We start from the raw sequence: 21,223 nt of genomic DNA on the forward strand, positions 1-21,223 counted from the left end.
AATCCAAAGGTACCGTCTCTGTCTCTCTCAGCTCTTTTCTTTTTTCACCGCTTGTACATATTTCTTGCAATAAATGGATGCATCACCAACACACACGGCACAGCCTAGGTTAGAATCCAGCCGGTCACCAGGGACGGCTGAGTCTAGGACTGGGAGTGTCGTCTCGAGGTGTTGGGACCACCCTTTGCCTTGGATTCCGACCAGTTATGTGTCTGTGCAGGACACCATGGCTCGGACAATGCAGACGGCAACTGATCCAAATTACAGGAGCGAAGGCTCAGGCGGCCAAACACCTGAGGGAGAAACGTCTGGTCAGGGAGACCAGACGACTCTGGAGAGATCCCCTCCGCGCGCCCCTTCAACCCCTGCTGACTCTTTTTTGGAAGAGTGCGACCAAGGCGACGATGAGGCCGCCTCTGCCCCCTTGACCCAAAATGAGGAGGGACGGAGAGCGACCACTCCGCCTCTACCTCTGAGAGCAGCGACGATTTACCCCCGCTTGAGGATAGCGAGGAGGAAGAAAGGAAAAAATGGAACGAGAAGGGCGATCCCTTCAACATCCACGTCTCCTCCAAGGACCGGATCCAAATGGAGGAGAACTTAAAGAATTTTACCCAACTACACCCGCTAGGAGGCGGGTATAGAATCAGGGTGCCGCCTGAGAATGGCACCATCGCCTGGGGGAACGATCAACAAAACGCCAACAACTATTTCGGCTGTTATGAGGCGACATTCAAAGTTGGCCTTCGCTTCCCCCTTCACCAGGCGGTGAAGGCAATTTAAAGAGGCTACGGCCTTGGAGTCTGGCAACTTACCCCCAACTCTTGGACAAACATCCTGGGGTATGTTGCCGCCTGCGAGTTCCAGGGGCTTAACCCCGGTTGGGAGGCTTTTGCTAGTATGCACTATCTTAGCAGAAGCCCAGGCGGCTAAAGGGCGTGGTACACTCTAACCACGCAGCCTCAGTATATGATGACCTTGGATAAGGTCTCAAAGTTCGATGGCTGGAAGCACAGGTTCTACCTAATGTCAGCCCCAACCAGACGGGAGAATTATGAATTCCGTCTGTACAATAAGAAGCCTGACTTGTTGGGCAGGAAGTGCGCTCTTTCCCGGATCCCTGAGGAAGATTTTGACAAGATAATTGAGGCAGACTTTTTCGGCCTCACAGACGCAACTCTGTCAACCGGGGAAACAATAAAAGTCCCCAAGAACTGGATCCCCAAGAGCTCCTGGTTCAGGGATGAGTGTTTCCTAGCCGCCTGCGGGGTAGGGCACATGTTTACCAAACGTATGCGCCTGAGTTTATATCCGTCTGTAGTATTTTTCTATCGAAATTGATTTATGATATTGACCAATTTCTTTCTTTTTGCAAAAGAAGCATTAAACATGTTGCAGTCGGAGAAAACTCCCAAGCGGTCTTCTGCAACCATCCGCAAAGATCTTGCGGAGAAAGCTGCGGCTGAGGTCAAGGCCAAGGTATTAAGCGCCTGACCCTTTCTTAAATTGATTTTAAAAACTATTTTGCCCGGATGCTAACTTTGACTTTGGTTATTTTTCGCAGGGGGGAGAGGTTGGGAAGAGTTTGAGAAACAACTCAAACGGGCTAGGGAGGAGACCCCAACCGTTCTCAACAAGATCAAAAAGTCCACCTCTGCGTCAACTCCTGGCGCCTTAGCCGGGCATCAGAAGATGCGGATAGCGGGGCGTAACGAGAAGGTAGGCGGCAGCCTGGGCCTCAGCCTCGTTGACCCCGTTACCGCGACCAGGGGGGTTCTCCACGCCTGCAAGCGGTTCTCGCTTGGCTGGCTATGAAGGTAAGAACCCTTTTGAATCCCCCGCTTGAGCTGGGGTGGCCTTTGCGGGTGAAATCCCACTCCCAACATACGTCATCCTCAGACGGTCGTCAACAAATAGGTGCTGCCTTAGTTTCGCACTCATCACGTATTGATTGTGGTGCAGATCAATCTCCTCGCTGGCCAGACGTCGAGAAGCATGCCAAGGCCATGCTGGAAGCCGTCCGGAAGAGGGATAAGGACAATATCCCTGGGATAGAGACGTTCAATTTTGAACGCATTCTATCCCTTCTGGATGAGGTAACAAACTTATCAATTCAATTTTATTTTTTCCAAGTGTTTTATCCCGCGTGCAATACTTATACCGCCTGACTTTTTTGCAGGCCATGCTGCGGGTGGACGGGCTCAAACGTCCTTATTCCCGCAAACGGGAAGAGGTAAAAAGGGCCAAGAAGTCCGCCATAGACGATGATAATATTGCTTTACACTCGACTATCGTAAATGAACTTGAAACTAAAGAAATAATTATGACACAGGCGTCTAGAATCCAGCAGCTGGAGTTAGATCTGAAGACGGTCAATCAGCGGGCGACGGATGCTGAGACGGCTAAGAAGGAGGCGAAGGAGGCCCAGAAGAAGGCGGACGAGAGCGCCAAAAAGGCTGATGAGGCGCTCAAGAAGGCCCAGACGGACCTTGGCACACTTAAAGGTGTTTCCGAAGAGAACACCAAACTGAAGACCAAGGTTCAGAGGCTGGAGAAGGAGGCTGCTCAGGCTCAGAAGAACTTTGCAGCAACCCTTGAGGCGGAGAAAAACCGCCTTGTTGCTGAGAGTGACGCTGACAATGACGCCCGTATGAAGATTGCCTAGGCTGCCTTGTACCCAGACGCGGATTACAGCATCTGGGCACTGGCGCACAGCTATGACGAGTACGTGGTGTACTTGAGAGAACAAGGTGAGCCAGAGCTTGCCTCTTTCGAAGCCTGGGTCAACTCCAACAACGAGCCGTCCGTGACTGAGCTTCCTGGTCCTGGTGAAGCACAGGAGATACCCTCAGATGATGAGGAGAAGGAGGAGGACCAGGAGGCACCGTCTGCAGGCCAGAAGTGACCACTCAGTGGCAATATGCCAATCTCTGCTTTTTTGTTTTTTTCTTTTATTCAGCGGCTGTATGCCAAAACTTGCTTTTTCCGGCCTGCGTGCCGAGTATCCTTTATTTACCAGCTAAGGAGCCGATTTAATTAACAATTTCTTTCTCCCGGACGGGGTCCAGTTAACATTTGATCCACTACAACCGTTTGGTTGGGTGGACTTTTATGAAATGCACCGACTGAGTTGATTTTGATCATTTTTAATTTTTCATTTTTGCCTGACTTATCAAAAGCATGCGGTGTTTTTTCATTTTTGCCTAACTAATCAATAGTCCGGCTGTCCTTGCCCCTGGACGGCTGTGTGGTTGGTTTCAAGTGGAGTTAGTTGATTGACTTGAAAACGTCTGATGCTGTAAAGAGCATGATATGTTTGCAAGTCAATCAATCACAATAGTGATTGCCCCAAACCAAGTGCACAGCCGTACACCAACAGGCGTTCCAGTCACTACCCAGACGGTGCTTATCCGTCTTGGTAGAGATTTCATAGCCATTGCACGACTCCTTTGCCCCAATTGAGGTAGGAATTGCAATTTTGGAATAAATAACCAAGGCATTCGGTATTCGGCAACTTGATCATTCTTCACAGGTCATTTTGGTTATACGGTTATGAGTTGACCAATTTGGTCGTTCAATTTTTGCCGTCTGCATGGGTACGTAGAACCGACAAATAGTCTGTTCTCCGCGACGATTGCACCCGGAGGGGTGTCGCCGGACGCCTTTGTCCATGTTGGGACATGCGATTTTATAAAATGAGAAACCATCCGGCCATTTTAGCCTCTGGTCTTGTTTGAGACCGGTTTTATAGCCACTAAACGTTTTTATGCTTAGTTTTTAGTCAAAGTATTGAATTTACACTAAGTATCGAACTTAGTTTTTTTAAACAAACGAGTCTGTCTGGGTATTACCCAGACAGACAGGCAAATATTTGATCATACTAAGTATCAAACTTAGTTAGATAAATGGAGAATCCGTCCGAGTATTACCCAGGCGGATAATCAAGCAGATGAATAAACAAAGTATCAAACTTAAATAAACAAGGGATCTGAGTATTACCCAGGCGGTCCATCAAATGTAACCTTTACTAAGTATCAAACTTAGTTAGGTAAATGAAGAGTCCGTCTGGGTATTACCCGGATGGATAATCAGACAATAACTCAATTTTGCAAACAGAGTCTGAATCTTCATTAATTGATTCATTTGTTTACAAAAATTTACATTCTCAGAAGTAGTACTTTTTCAAATTGTCTACATTCCAAGTTCTAGGCAGGCGCCTGCCGTCTGGGGTTTCCAGGCGGTAGGTGCCGTCCCTAACTTCTTCATAGATCCAGTAGGGGCCTTCCCAATTTGGAGTTAGCTTTCCCAACTCATTGGCCCTACCGGTTGCCTCCATTTTTCGTAACACTAAGTCGTCAACTTTCAAAGGACGCTTGTGTACTTTTTTGTTGTAGGCTCTCGTCATTCTCAGACGGTAAATCTCATGACGCAAGGCGGCATTGCCCCTCCGTTCTGGGAGTGAATCCAATGCCATGTGCATTGCTTCCCAATTTGCCTCTTCATCATATAGTATGACTCTGAGGGTCGGCTCGTAACGTTCGATGGGCAAGACGACTTCAGCACCGTAAACCATGAGAAATGGGGTTTCACCGGTTGCCCCTTTCTGTTGTCCGGATGGCCCATAGGACATGGATTAACTCTTCTGCCCACAAGCCACCGACTCTTTCTATTTTCTTCTTAATTCCGTCTGAGATGAGTTTGTTGAAGGCTTCAACTTGGCCGTTTGCTTGGGGCCGGCCAACAGATGCAAAACAGCTTGAGATCCCCTGATCTCCCAACCAAGTTTTTAGCTGAGGCGTCTCAAACTGAGGACCATTATCAAACACCACAGACATAGGCACCCCATACCGGGTGATAACGTTCTTCCAGATAAAGGAAATTACGTCTGAGGTCTTGATGTTCTTAACCGCCTCAGCCTCCACCCACTTGGTGAAATAATCCACAGCCACCAAGATGTAGCGCTTTTCGCCTGGAGCAGGCGTGTAAGGACCTAGAATGTCCATGCCCCATTTTGCAAACGGGATTGGGCTATAGATGGCCATCAGATCAGTAGCCGGACGGTGAATAAGCTTGCCAAATTTTTGGCATTTGTCACATTTCTTCACCAATTCCTTGGCGTCTGCCTCAAGAGTGGGCCAAAAATAATGTCGTCTGGCTCTGACGGCTAGGGACCTGCCGCCTATATGAGAGGCGCAGAATCCCGAGTGCAAGTCTTGGAGAACTTCTTTCCCCTTTTCTGGGGTGACACACTTCAACAAAGGCTTCAGAAACCCCGCCTTGAAGAGTTCTCCATTTTTCAACTCGAAGCTTGCAGCTCGCTTTTTCAGGACGGCTGCTTCCTGTGGCGAATTAGGAAGTGTACCGTCTGAAAGGTAGGCCCGGATGCCATCCATCCAGGTAGAGCTTCGGTCCAGAATTCCAATGGGATCCTCATAGATGCTTCTCTTTTCAAGAACTTCCCAAAAGACTAACCGAGGCGTATCATGGCAGGCGAAAGACGCCAGCTTTGACAATGCATCCGCCTGTTGTTTTTCGACCTAGGCACTTAACTTAGTCGGAATTCCTCAAGTGCCCCGGCCTCTTCTTTGAATGCCTGAAGATATTTGATCATAGCCGGATGGGTAGCCTCACCACTTCCCTCATAGTGGCTAACAACCAATTGAGAATCAGAGTAGGCGTCAATTTTCATGGCCCCTGCCGCCTTACACATGAGAATGCCGGCTAGCAGGGCTTCATATTCCGCCTCATTGTTAGAGGCCTGAAACTTGAAGTGTAGTGCATACTCAAATCTGTCTCCTTCAGGAGACTCGTAGATTACGCCTGCACCACAGCCGTTCTTTGTAGAGCTCCCGTCTACGTACACTTTCCAAACCTGATCAAGATTATCCGGAGCCACCGAACGAGTCATTTCAACAATGAAGTCGGCAAACGCCTGACCCTTCACTGCCTTTCTGGGTTCATAAGTGATTTCAAGGCTTTGCATTTCAATAGCCCATTTCAACATTCTCCTGGATGAGTGCAAGGTGGACATTGGCCGCTTGAGTGGCTGGTCAGTGTAGATCACCACCGGATGTGCCAAAAAGTAAGGCTTCAATTTTTTGAATGCCATATACAAAGCAAGGCCAAATTTTTCAACCATGGGGTACCGGAGTTCAGCATTTTTAAGAACATGGCTAATGAAGTAAACCGGGAGCTGCACGCCATCTCGCTCAGCAAGGAGAACGACACTGAGGGCATGATCTGAGACGGCTAAGTACATGTACAACGTCTCCCTAGGCAAAGGACTGACCAACCTAGGTAGAGAATGTAAATGCTCTTTCAACCTCTGGAACGCCGCCTCAGCATCATCCCCCCATTCAAATCTGGTCTTCTTCCTGATTGCTTGGAAGAAGTAGAGGCATTTGTCGCATGACCGGCTGAGGAACCTCCCCAAGGCGGCCAGACAACCGGTGAGTCTCTGAACTTCCTTAACAGAACGGGGTGACTTCATGTCAATTACCGCCTATATCTTTTCGGGGTTAGCCTCTATCCCCCTTTGATCAATCAGGAATCCGAGAAACTTCCCAGACTCAACACCAAAGACGCATTTCTTTAGATTTAACATAAACTTATGCCGCCTGAGTGTGGTGAAGGTTTCTCAGAGATCAGCAAGGTGATCCGCCTGTAGCTTGGATTTGACTATCATGTCATCAATGTACGCCTCCACATTTCTCCGAATTTGATTAATGAAGACCGTATTAATCATCCGTTGGAAAGTGGCAGGCGCATTTTTCAAGTCAAACGACATCACAGTATAACAGAATAGCCCCTGATCAGTGACGAAGGCCGTCTTTTCTTGATCTTTCTTCCACAGGGGTATCTGATGGAAGCCGGAGTAGGCGTCCATAAAACTCATCAAGGCGTGACCGGCTGTAGAGTCGACCAGACTGTCGATCTTTGGAAGTGGGTAACTGTCCTTTGGACACGCCTTGTTGAGGTCTGTGTAATCAACACACATGCGCCAGGTCCCATTCGGTTTCTTAACAAGGACCACATTGGCCACCCAGTCGGGAAAATTACAAGGCTGAATGAACCTGGCGTCTAGCAGCTTTTTGACCTCGGCAGCTGCCGCCTGACTTCTTTCCTCGCCGTGGTTTCTTTTCATTTGCCGGATGGGCTTCTTTTTGGGGTCCACGGCGAGTTTGTGGACAGCGAGATCCGGGCTGATGCCTGACATCTCTTCCACTTCAAAGGCAAAAATGTCTTTGAATTCCTTTAGCAGAAGGTGCAAGCTTGCACCCAAAGTAGCATGAGCAACCGTCCCAACCTTCACAGTACGTTCTGGACGGCTTTCCTCCAGAACGAGATCAATACTTTCACCAGCCGGTTGAGGGCGGAGCTCATTTGACCGTTCACTGGTCAGTGATTGCTATTTTTTCTCTTTCTTCACCTCCACCAGCAGAGGTGCCTTTCTTTTCTTCCCGGCTGCTGGTGGGACAGGCGCAAGGTCGACATCCCTGACATTGTCAAGGTCTATTGGTTCCTGGCCGTCTGGGGCCACAGTGTCTCTGACGGCTGAGAGATAACACTCTCGGGCCGTCTTCTGATCCCCATTCAGGGAACCCACAGTGCCGTCATCCCTCTCATACTTGATGATCATGAGAGATGGGATGATTACTGCCTTGGCTACGTTGAGGGTTGGCCTGCCAAGGATAATGTTGTAGGCGGTCAACTCCTCAACGACCAAGAACCTGACGACAATATGTCGTCCTTGGCCCTTCTCTCCCAGCCGGATGGGTAAGTCAATTCTTCCGGCTGGGTAGACCATCCCACCCCCGAAACCAACCAAGGGGTGGGTGACCGGATGCATGCTGCTGACGTTATATTTCAGCTTTTGCAAGCACCGGAGGCTGATGATGTCTGATGAGCTGCCGGTGTCAATAAGGATTCTTCCAACCAGTTGGTTGGCAACCTTACATTCAATGACCACCGGGTCATCATGCGGACGGCGGACGCTGCCCCTATCCTACTCAGTAATCAAGACGTCTGGGAAGGAGGTGCTTGCAGACGCCTGCTCGTCATCCTCCTTATCCATCTTTCGAAGATGGCTCTTGGTGCCTCGGATGGTAGGGCCACCACAGGAGAACCCGCCTGCTATTGTGTAGACCGGCTCCTTATCGGTATCCGAGCTACTAGCAAGCTGGCGGGTAGTCTTAGAGGACTGACCCTTGTTTTTCTTTTTTGCCCCGGCTGGGGACTTAGAAATGTAGGACTTCAACAGCCCTTTGTCAGTCAGACGGTCTAACGCCCGCTGAAGACTGAAGAAGTCGTTGGTGTCATGGCCGACCTCCTCATGGAACTGATAGAATTTATTTTTGTTCCGTGACTGGACAGAACTCTTCATAGGATTCGGCTTCTCAATGGACAGCCGGTCCTTTACCTCCATGAGGATGGAGTCGCAGTCTTTGTTAAACTCGTACTTGGGGATGTACGGTTTAAACTCTTTCTTTTTCTTCTGGGACGACTAGTCAGAGTCAGTAACCGCCCAGACTTCTTTTCTTTTCTTGCTCTCTTCTTTGTTTTTGACCGGATGAGCAGACCGGCTGTCTTTCTGTTTGTCGGACTTCTTAGAGTCCGACTGGTTACCAGGCGAGCAGAGGTCGGTAGCTTGGATGTAGCTTTCCGCCTCCCTCAGGGCCGCCTGTAGGGTGAAAGCCCCTTTTATGACTAGGTCGAACTTAAAAGTCGACCCGTCTCTCAGACCCTTGAAGAAGTCTGTAAAAGCTAACTCGTTAGACAGTCCTTGAATCTGAATTCTGATCAGATTGAACCGCCTGACATAGGAGCGCAACCCTTCTCTTTCTCCCTACCTAACAGTGCTCAAATCAAGGCTTGTTTTCTTAGCAAGGATGTTCATTGAGAAGTTGGAAGCAAACAAGAAGGCGAGCTTCCTGAAGCTATCGATGGAACCGGCCGGCAAGTTGTCAAACCATTGTTGGGCAATGCCCTTCAATGTAGCCGGGAAGCACCGACATCAAGTGGCATAATCCAACCCCTGCAAATACATGAGGTACCAACCAACACATTCTTAACCTTGGCCGGCTGGGCCGCCTCGGTTATCTCCCGGGTGAACGCAGAAGGCTGTTCTCCCAGGCGCAGCAGACAGAGCTGCCAATCCAATGGCTGGACATTTGGATATGCCGCCTGACCTCCAAAGAAGGCCTGCTGCATGAAGCGAGGACGATACTGTTCGTAAGCCTGAGTAGGCATATACGGTACAACTCCAATCATGTGAGGGCCAGAATGGACGGTATTACCGCCTGTCTGGCTCTCATGCAAGGAGGGTGCACTCCCTGCAGAAATATTGTTGAAGCTGTCTGGAAAGTTCGACGTTGAAGCCGACTTAGACAGCGATTGGTTTCTCTTCCGGTTAATGATCTCCCGGGCATCAAGAGTTGATTTTTTACTTCTCACCGGCTGCTGAGTCCGGCGAGTGTTATTGGTGTTCTTCCCAGGAAGGAGAATTTTTGACCAATCAATGGTCCCGGCTGCCTTCTCCTTTGGATGAGGAGTGGGCTGCCGGTCTCTGACTGACTTCCCCTTCTCTGGAGGAGTCTTCTTCGCCGACTGACCTTTACTTGGGCCAGCCCGGCTTTTGGTGATCAGCTCTTTAATTTCACCCTTGAAACTTGTCATGAATCTCATGAGTTCGTCTCGGGTGACAGGGGCTGATCCAGCTGCCGTTTGGGTTTCCCCTTCCGGCTGCCTAGAGGGTCGACTTGGACCCGCCTGGGAGGCACCCCGCTCCAGAGTGTCTCTGGGCCGGATGCGTTTGGTTCTAAGAGAGTCGTCTTCGGCTGTAAAGGCTTCGACCTGAGGGTCTTCATCCTCCTCCTCATGGTTTGTAAAGACTTCTGGGTCTTCGCCCAGACGGTTAGGGGGTGGTACAGACTCTTGAACCATCTTCGAGGTACTCTCCCCATAGACGGCACCAAATGTTTTGGGTGTTTTTGTCCCTCGGGAGAGTTACGTCACGAAGTCTGATCCGGCCGAGCTGTACCTGCAAAATAACGGAGACTCCGGGTGTTTGGAGCTCCGCCTCCGACGGTCAAGTTAGTAACTTGAAACGGAATAAAGAGAGCGGAAATTTAGGTGGGTATCTGCTCGGATTCCAAGCTCAGGTGTTTCTCTGATGTAAGAGAATGCAAGTGTAATAAATGGTAAAACGTCCCCTCAAAAAGAGGGACATCTCCCTATTTATAGGGTCCTTGGGAATTGTGCCCCTGATTAGGTCACTGTACCCTAATCAGTGGTGGGTTGCGCCGCTTTGCGGCTTTCTCGGGATTTGGGCCTGAAGGCCGCCTTTTTCCCTTAATTTCTGGAGTGACACGTGTCAAGCAGGGAATGGTCCACTTTGGGCCATCCTGAGGCTGACACGTGTCATCCTCTGATTGGACCACGTGGCGGGGTAAAATTACCCTAAACAATTATATTACTTTAACACATGGTTAAAACTCTTAGCCATGGTCAAACATGGGTTAAAGCCCTTAACAATGACGTCATTATATCCCTAACCCTTTTTTTTTTGGGGGCTGGTTAAAGCCCTTAACCATGGTCAAACATGAGTTAAAGGGATATAATGACGTCATAGTTGGGTTTAATGGGGGTTTGGTAGTAATCGCAACATTTTAAAATTTTTTACGGTAGTAATTCACAACTTTTTTAATTTGCGGTAGTAATTTACAAAGTGGTATTAACTTGCGGTAATAATTGGCAAATTATCCTTTACCAAAATAGCTAAAAAAAAACACTTACCATGAAAGTTTAATCACATTGGCTTGGTGGACTGGTGGTATAGTGGTATGTCACTGGTATCCTTGGATAGATTAATAGTGCTTTACTTTTCAAAAACAAAAAAAATTATCGGGATCACTATCATTGAGAGTATACTTTGTATTTTGCACCTTAAAATTTTATGTAAAATTTTTAAAAATACCACTGAGTATATATTGTATATTTGTACCACTATGAGTGTTTTATGTATCACTGAAGCTTTGGTGATATTATTTGAGCATCCAATGATACTACTACAAATTCATTAGGTGAAAGATATTTTTACCATTATGAGACATATTATAAGTGACTCACAGTTAGTCATTTGGAAATTGGAACGCCTCGAGCTTTAGAAATAGTATAGATATAGATTACCATGCCATGTTATAACTTATGTGACGTCTACTCATGCTAAGAAAAGGATGACACATGAGAATCACAAGTATTTGTCCCTTTGAGTTTTAATGTATTATATAGATGAAATATTTTATATTGTGTATTTGAAACAAAAAAGGAAAAATTGTCAAAAATAAAACAACCTTTGGGAGGTCTTTCAAAAATAAAAACAACCATTTGATTATTCCAAAATAAATAACCTTTGACATTCATCCACTCAAAATAGAACATGACCGGATGATAACATGTTTAATTAGTTAATAGTGACACATGTCACAATGCGGTTGGCAGTTCATTTTTTTGGAACTAAATTAGTCTCGTGCGATGCACAATTTAATCAAATGAAATTTTCTACATTTAGTTTTTTAGGAAAATTTTTAAATTACCACCCGAAAATGTAACCATTTTTGAAATAACCACCCGTTTAATTTTTTATTTTAAATTACCACCCCTTATATTAAATAAATTCTCATATTACCACCCATTTCGAAAATCCGGTGGATTTTCCGTCTGTGTGCCCCACTTAACGCTTTTTTTAACCTTTTTGACTAATTTTTTCCCCGATTTTTATCTTTAAAAACGCTCTCCTAACTTCAATTCACATTTTTCTCTTTGAAATTTGGTAGAATTTGGTGAAGGCAATGTGAATTAAAGTATAGAGAGCGTTTTTAAAAAGAAAAAAATCGAGGAAAAAAACAGTCAAAAGGGTCAAAATAAGTGTTAGGTTGGGCTTACAGACGGAAAATCCACTGGATTTTTGAAATGGGTGGTAATCTGAGCATTTATTTAATTTAAGGGGTGGTAATTTAAAATAAAAAATTAAACGGGTGGTTAGTTTAAAAATAGTTACATTTGAGGGTGGTAATTTAAAAATTAACCATTTTTTTATACAAAATTAAAAATAAAAACATTCCTAAAATAAATAAAACATCAATAATTTTTTTTAAAAAATAGAGCTCCTAGAAAAATTAAATGATGAAAAATAAAATTGTTATTATTGATGAGAATAAACCATTTTTCAGAATTTGATACTAATAATAATGTAATTAACCAGAATTTTAATAAATTAAAATAAAAATCAGAAAATGATGATATCATTTACAGCTTTGGAGGGAAAATTTTTAATAACAACATGACATGTGTCTATTTTTAAAATAGAATGATGTCAACGGTTATTACTTTAGTATTAATAGTTTTTGGCCTCGTGCAATGCACGGATTTATAAAGTATGATAAATTATTATTAATAATAATAATAGTTAATTGAAATATAGTTAAATTAAATTAAATTACTTTTGCAACACTTTTTTTTAGGAAAAATGAAAAAGAAAAATCCAACCTTTGCACTTTTTCTTCCTAAAAATCCAACCTTGATTTTATCCCTAAACAATCCAACCTTTATACCCCTCTTCTTTAAAAGGTCCATTACTTGTTGATGACCGGTTGTTTTAAGTTAGATGCCACGTGTCAGCTATTAATAGGTCAATTTTTTTAATTATTAAAAACAAAACTAATTAAAAAAAAAAAAAATCAGATTTTCCAGCCACCATACTCACCACCCTCAATTAATTCGGCCACCATTCCTCACCACCTCCCTTTCCGACATCTTCCCCTTACCCTCCCTATCCAGCGACCCTGCTTTTCCGGCCACACCCAACTCTGTTTCTATCCTCCATTTCACCATCCCCGCAAACCGCAACCACCAACTCCAAACCACCCAGCCACCAACTCCAAACCGCTACAGTTCCTTGCTCAACCCAAACAATCGCACGCACTGCCCACAATACCATACAACCACCATCACCACCACCCTAAACCTTCAACAGCAGCACCGACCCATCTCAACCTCATCACCAATTCGCCAGCCGTAATCACCAATTCGCCACTCGCAATCACCAAACAACGACCATCACGACATCACCCTAATTCATTGTAGCACCATAATCCTAAGCATTCACAGAAACAATATAGCAAAATCCCAAAAAAAAATGAAAATCAATACAAATTCAAACGCAAATTCTTCATATAACCCAAACAAAATTTTCATTCAAGATCTTCAATCGAGTGTATATTTCTCCAACTACTTCAAATTAACTGTAAACGCAAACCAAATTCAATTGAGTGTAAAAATTCTTGAGTGGTGTTGGTGCGAGTTTGCGCTGCGAATTGAGTGAGTTTGGGTTTCAGATTTTGGTGGTGGTGACTAGGTTACAAGTTATGGTGTTGGTGCGAGTTGTTTGGGGTGGTTATGGTGGGATTTCGTGTCATGGTGGTGGTGAGAGTGGTTATGCGGGATGGGTTGTGGTGGTGAGAGAGTGGTTGGCTTGTGTTGGTGGTGTTCTGGCGGTGCACTGGTGGTACGATGTTCTGGTGGTGTTGGTGGCGTACGGGTGGTAATGGTGAGTAGTTAGGTTGATTCTGCTTTTTAGGAGAGAGGAGAGAGAACGAAAGAGGAGGAGTGAGAAAAGAAATTGAGAGAATTAAAGAAAAAAAATATATATCTTTTTTACCTGTTTAACAGGTTAAAGGTAAAATGGGTCTGTTTGAGAAGGAGGGGTATAAAGGTTGGATTTTTTTAAGAATAAAATGAAAGTTGGATTTTTAAGAGGAAAAAGTGCAAAGGTTGGATTTTTCTTTTCCATTTTTCCTTTTTTTAAAAAAAAAATTGAATTTATTAATGTCTATCTTTTAAAAGAATTTATTAAAAGAAATGCGATTATTTTTAATAGAATTTTTTTTTAAAAAAAAAGTAAAGCATTTTGGAGGGAAATTTTTTCACAAAATCATGCCAAGTGTCCCTCTAGTGATTACTTTAGTATATAGTATATAGATTATACATTGATAATGAAAGTTTTTTTTTTCTTTTTTGACGAGAAATGAAAGGTTGTTTTATTTTTGGAGAACACATATCTTTTATTTTTGACAATTTTTCCATAGAATTTTTAATTATTTATTGGACTGAGCTAATCCCATCTCTCAGTTCTCCATTAAAGCGCACTCAACGTTCTGCCATTGAAGCAGCATCTGAGGTAATTTCTTGTTTCTTTTTGTAATCATCATATCAATTTCACAATCTACGGCTTATAGTTGATCTAATTTAATCGAATAGTCAGTGTAATAAGTGTAGGATTTAAAAGTTTGAACTATGCTAATTACTAGGTTTATACGAAGATCATAACCAGCAATTATGTTGATAAAATAGAAAAGGGATGAGCCTAATTTAATAACTGAACGGTGTGCTAGTTCGGGTTGAGTTGATGGTGTTGTTGTGTTGCGGTACTGTGTGCGTACAGTGTGTGTGCGTTTTGTGGTGCGTTAGGAGGGTCGTACAACGTGTGTTGTGCGGTGTGTGGTGTTGAGGTGTGAGTGCGATGTGTAGTGCTCGTGTGTTGCGAGTGTGCGTGGTGCCTTGTTGCTGTTGGTGTGTGCGCTATGTGTTGTGGCAGCATGTTGTTTTTCTAAGGGAGGAGCTCAAAGCTTCTCCAATGGCGGATAAGCCCAAATTTGTAGAGAGTGAAAGATAGAAAAGAGGAAGTTTAGAGAGAGAAGTTGTTGGCAGATATTTCATTAGTTGTCAATGAAATAAAGTTTGTTACAATTAGTTATACTAGTGGACTATGACGTCATTACCCACTAACTTTCTATTACAACCAAAATGCCAGCTAAAAATCACTAACAATTGAAATAGAAATAACAGAAATATAACTAACTAGTTTCTACCATATCATAGCTTTCCCTGTTAAAAAAGACTTGACCTCAAGTCTGAGAAACCAGAAAGTCAGGGAAGTGTTGTTCAAACAACTCAGCCAACTCCCAAGTTGCTTCATAACTAGGAAATCCAGCCCACTGAACCAAAAACTGAACAAATGCATGATTTTGGGACTTAACCATTCTTCTGTCAAGGATAGCTTCAGGTTGTATAGTCTCATGCCCAACCTCTTGTCCCTAAAAAGCAACTGGAATGTGTGCTACCAAAAAAGTTTCAGTTGAGAGACATGAAAGACATCATGAATTTTTGCATCAGCTGGTTGAGTATGTAAGCCACCTTCCCTACCACTGCAATCACCTGAAAGGGACCATAGAACTGATGAGAAAACTTGTGATTCACCCTTCTATGAACTGTATTCTGCCTATATACTTGCAGCTTCAACCACACCCAATCTCCCACCTGAAATGTTCTCTCAGATCTATGTCTATCTACCTAAACTTTCATTCTTTTCTGAGCCTTGAGTAGATGAGCTTTCAACTCCCTGATCATATGCTCCCTCCTCTGTAGACTTCTGTCAACCTCATCATTGCTAACTTCCCCTGGTAAATAGGGCAAGTGTAAAGGGGGTGGTTGATTGTACACCACTTCATAGGGAGTCAATTGAGTTGCTGAGTGGAAATGGGTATTATACCACCACTCAGCAAGTGGTAACCACTTATGCCATTCCTTAGGATTATCACTTGTCATGCATCTCAAATAGCCTTCCAAACACCTATTCACCACCTCTGTTTGACCATCTGTTTGGGGATGATAGGTAGTAGACAACAAAAGTTTAGTTCCATGCAAAGAGAACAAACCCTTCTAGAATTGGCTAAGGAAAACAGAATCCCTCTCACTCACTATAGACCTAGGACAACAATGGAGTTTAAACACATTATCTAAGTAACACTGTGCTACTTGAATAGTAGTAGTAGTAAAAGGATGGGCTAAGGCCATGAAATGAGCATATTTACTGAATCTATCCACAACCACAAAGATCACCTCAAACCTAGCAGACTTAGGCAGTTCAGTTATAAAATCCATAGAAATGTCTAGCCAAACTTCTTCTGGAATAGGTAAGGGTTGCAGATGACCAGGGTGCTAAGGTGTCATACTTGGCAGCTTGACAAACCACACAGCGTCTTACAAAATGACTAACATCCCTAGTCAAGCCTTTTCAGTAAAACAAATGCTTAATTCTTTTCAAAGTTAGTTCATTCCCTTCCCCCATGATCACTCTCAGGGGACTCATGGTGCCAAGAAAGGATCTTATTCAAGACCCACCACAATTTTACCTTTCCTTGTTAGCAGCTTCCCATTACACTGGAAATCAGGAATCACAACTTGATTCTGCAATTATATTGCTGAATAATTGAGGCATAATTGTCATCAAGTTGATAACTAGTTGTAAGCAAAGACTCCAAATTAGAGTCCACCACTGAAATGACCATAATAAGGATTTCAGAACCAAGACACCTAAGATAGAGCATCAGTAGCCACATTGTCCTTGCCACTCTTGTATTGTATTTCATAATCAAATCCCATTAACTTCGACAACCAAAACTGTTGAAACTTGAAAGGGTGTTGAAATCTTTTGTTGTAACAACCATTTCAAGCTCTTCTGATCAGTTTTGATCACAAAATGTGCTCCCACCAAATACTGTTCCCACTTTTGCACTGCAAAAACAATGGCCACTAACTCCTTGTCATATACAGACAATTTCTGCCATTTCGGTCCCAGATACCTGTTAATATATGCTAAAGGGTATCCATCCTGCATGAGAATTGCCCCTATTCCAGTTTTAGAAGCATCAGTCTCCAACAAGAACTGCTGTTAAAATCTGGAATAGCCAACATTGGTGCAGTTATTAAAGCTTCCTTCAAAGACCCAAAAGCCAACTGAGCTTGTTCATTCCAATGAAACCCATTTTTCTTAAGTTGATCATTTAAGGGCCTGCTCAAGACTTCATATCCTTTGATAAACTTTCTGTAATAGCCTGTAAGACCCAAGAAACTCCTCAACTCCTTAGAATTTGCTTGAACAGGCCAACTGCTCACAACTGCCACCTTTTTAGGGTCAGTTTCTACTCCCCTCTCAGTGATAAAATGCCCCAAATACTCAACTCTATGTGTAGCAAAGATGCACTTACTTTCCTTGGAAAACATAGAATTATGCTTCATTAATTGAAAAACTTCAGATAAATGCTTCCAGTGATCTTACAAGGGCTTACTGTAAACCAAAATGTCATCAAAGAAGACTAAAACACATTTCCTGAAAAGAGGCCTGAAAACATGATTCATCCACCCTTGAAATGAAGTAGGAGCATTAGTTAACCCAAAAGGCATCACCAAGAATTCATAATGACCAGTATGAGTCTTGAATGTTGTCTTCAAAACATCAGATTCACTCACTCTCATCTGATATCAAGTTTACTGAAGATAATAGCTCTAGCCAATTCATCAATCAATTCATCAATTACTGGAATAGGAAACTTATTCTTCACTGTTCAGTTGTTTAGTTCCCTGTAGTCTACACATAACCTCCATGTACCATCCTTCTTTCCCACAAGGACAACAATAGAAGCAAAAGGGCTAGAGTTTGTCTACATAATCCCTCTATCCAGCATCTCTTTCACAAGCTGTTCAATAATATCCATTTGCTTTAATTGATATCTATATGGTCTAATATTTGCTGGAGACTCCCAGGCATGAGAGGAATGGATGGTCAAATACTCCCCTGCTTGGAGGTGATTCAGTAGGTTCAGCAAAACCATAGCATATTGCTGCTTTAAAATACTGAATTCAGAACAATCCACTGCAGAACACACTTAAACCCCCTCATCCAACACAGAACAAGGCTCAGAAACATGCATCAAACATAGTTGGAATGCAGAGTTCCTGAACTTAGACCCAGAGTTCCCCTCCACCACAGAAAGATTCTTAGATGGCAATCCTTTAAGCTCCACATGGCCACCCTTAATATCAAACTCCATCTTCAACTTTTGAAAATCCCAATGTATAGGACCTAGAAATTTAAGCCATTGGATTCCCAACACCATATCACAACTGCCTAAAGGAATAAGTAACACATCAGCATCAAACTTATGGCCTTGCATCATCCAAGAAAACCCTTTGCACATATGTGTACAAGGTATATGATTGCCATCAGCCACAGAAACAGATTGAAAAGGAATTTGTTCCAAGCTACAACCCAACTTGGTAACCATATTCACGTCAACAAAGTTGTGTGTGCAACCTGAATCTATAAGGATATGCAAGTCTTTGCCACCTACCATCCCGTTAACTCTCATAGTCTGGAATGACTGATTTCCAGCCAAAGCATTGACAGAATTATGAGGTTATGATTCACTGTCAGACTCCAACTCCACCTCAACCTCATTTAAAGGTACACTATAATAGGAATTTCTAATGTAAAAAGTTGTGGTTCCTTGAAAGCACACTTATGCTCCCTATTATAAGGCTCATCACAATAATAACAAAGTCCTTTAGCAATCTTCTCTTGCCTAACATCAGCAGGAATGTGTTTAAAAGGTTTTGAGGGTGGTTTGTGTTTAGAGGTGTTTGAAGTGGACTGAGGTGTAGGTAATATAGGTGGTTTAGTATTGGCTAAGGGAACAAAGGACTGTGCTGCCTTACTACTAGCAAAAGAATACTTATACTGCTTAAAAACCTGAGCTGAAGAACTCAAGGATTCCTACTGCAACCTAGCAAAATCAATAGCAAAAGCTATAGTTGTAGGTTTAAAAGGTTTGACAAAAGGTTTGACTGTGGGTTTAAGGCCTCCTATAAAGCTATCTAAAATATAGGAATCAGGAAGAACATGATTATTCATCAACATAACAAATCTAAGGTTCACAAAATCATCAATATATTCTTCAATCGAACCAGATTGCTGCAGCCTATTAAATTGTTCCACAACATCCAATGCAGAATTATTTCTAAATCTTGCATACAAATCAACAACAAAATCATTCCAATCAACTAAGACAGATCTTTTAACAGAAAGATAGTTCATCATCCAACTCTCTGCCTTATTAATCATATTCAAAGAAGCTAAATCAACTTTGTGTTCATCAGCTATTTTGCATAAACTGAAGTATTTACCACATTTCTTGACCCAAATTCGAGGATTACTTCCATTGAACTTAAGAAATTCAAGTTTAGGATTCATACCTAAGGCCCTAGTTAAATTGGACCTGCCAAAGCTGTCGTTCGAAGAAGATGAAGGAGAAGAAGGCTCTGACGAAGAAGAAGCAACATTAACCTTCTCAGCATGAATTAATTGCATCAGCTTCAACATTTCCTCGAATTTTTGCTCGATTTTGGAGTTTTGATTATCCAATCGCTTCTCCAAGTTTTTGAGCTGAGCTTCCATGGCACCAACTCTCCTTGTAACAAGCGGAGGCACCAGAATCACTTATTGAAGAAAACAGTAAGGAAGGCTCTGATACCATTGATAAGGGAGTAGCTCGAAGCTTCTCCAATGGCGGACAAACCCAGATTTGTAGAGAGAGAAAGATAGAAGAAAGGAAGTTTAGAGAGAGAAGTTGTAGGCAGATATTTCATTAGTTGTAAATAAAGTTTGTTACAAGTAGTTATACCAGTGACTATGACATCATTACCCTCTAACTCTCTATTACAGCCAAAATGCCAGCTAAAAATCACTAACAATTGGAAATAAGGAAAATTTACCAACAAACTAACCTTTGTCTCATTCTCTAAAAATGAACCAACCTTTAAATCTTCCCAAAGTAGACAGAAATTTACATTTTTTCTCCCAAAATGAACCAAGTAGGTCACCCTACCTATTACACCAGGTAAAAAACCACTTGTCATAATATCATTGGTCAACTTTTTTTTTATTTTAATTTTTGCTAATTTTTACAAAAAAAAAAAGAAAAAAAAAAACCAAATTCATCCTTTCCCACTGTCAGTCCCACTCCCAACCAGCCACCCTCTTAACCTTCACCACCATCACTTCCACCCCTCTACACCACGTCACCACCACCTATGTACAATACCAACAACAGCCACCATAGAAACCACCAAACCACCGAAATCACCATACCAACCACCAAATCACCATACCAACCAACGAAACCACTAAACCAACCCATCTGAAACCACCAACCAACCCACCAAAAATATCGAAACCACCATACCAACCCAGTAAAAACACATAACCCACCATACCAACCCACTGAAAACACCATACAAACCACCAAAACCACCATACCAACCCACCCCACGAACACCAAGATCAAAAAATCCACCACCCGAAACCTTCCATAACCATCCTCTCACCACCACCAAAATCCAAACCCATCCCACCGACACCCTTAATTTTCCAATCTTCCAATTCTTCTTTCTTTTTACCATCAATTTTTCACTTTAATTTGTTCGATTTAGGGATTGTTGGTTTGGGGGTTTCATGGGGAGCGGGGTATAGTCGAAAAATGTAGTGGAAAGGGGAGAGGGAGTGGTGGCTAGAAAGGGGATGGTCGGAATTGGGAGGTAAAGCCGTGAAGGGGGAGGGGAGAGGTGGCCAAAAAGGTGGAGGAGAGGTGGCTGGCTGTGAGGAGAGAGTGGTCTCTGTTTTTTTTTTTTTAATTATTTTGTTACTATGTAAAAAATAATTAAAGGTTTTCAATTAAAAAAAAAAGATAATTAAAGGGAAATTATAAATATGACCGGTTGTATAGGTTACTGGTCATTTAGGGTTCATTTTGGGAGAAAAAATGCAAACTTCTGTCTATTTTGGGAAGATTTAAAGGTTGGTCCATTATGAGAGAATGGGGCAAAGATTGGTTTTTTGTTGTTAAATTTTCCTAGAAATAACAGAAATATAACTAACTCATTTCTACCATATTTGGTTTGGCGTGTTTTGTTGTTTGTGTTGAGTTGCCGCAAATCCTTGAATGTTAGTATTAAACTTCGAAGTTGTACGAATCTTGTGCGGGTATGTTGTTTTTTTTTTTTTAATTTTTCTTGCTTGTACGCACCACTTCCCACCAAAGACGGAGAAATGACACCACCACCGCCTCCTCCACCGCCAGTAACGGAATATCGGGTAGCTTTTTTTTTGTTAGTAATATCAAGAATGCGATTTCGTTAATCCTCCATTGGGAAAAGGTGCAATATTCGAATTGGGTTGAGCTCTTTGAAGTTCACTGCCATGCATTCAATGTCTTAGACCACATTGACCCGTCAATTTCCTGTCCCACTGACATTTCCAATTCCTTGTGGT

Source organism: Chenopodium quinoa, unplaced genomic scaffold (genome assembly GCF_001683475.1).
Source record: "Chenopodium quinoa cultivar QQ74 unplaced genomic scaffold, ASM168347v1, whole genome shotgun sequence".
Taxonomy (NCBI): domain Eukaryota; kingdom Viridiplantae; phylum Streptophyta; class Magnoliopsida; order Caryophyllales; family Amaranthaceae; genus Chenopodium; species Chenopodium quinoa.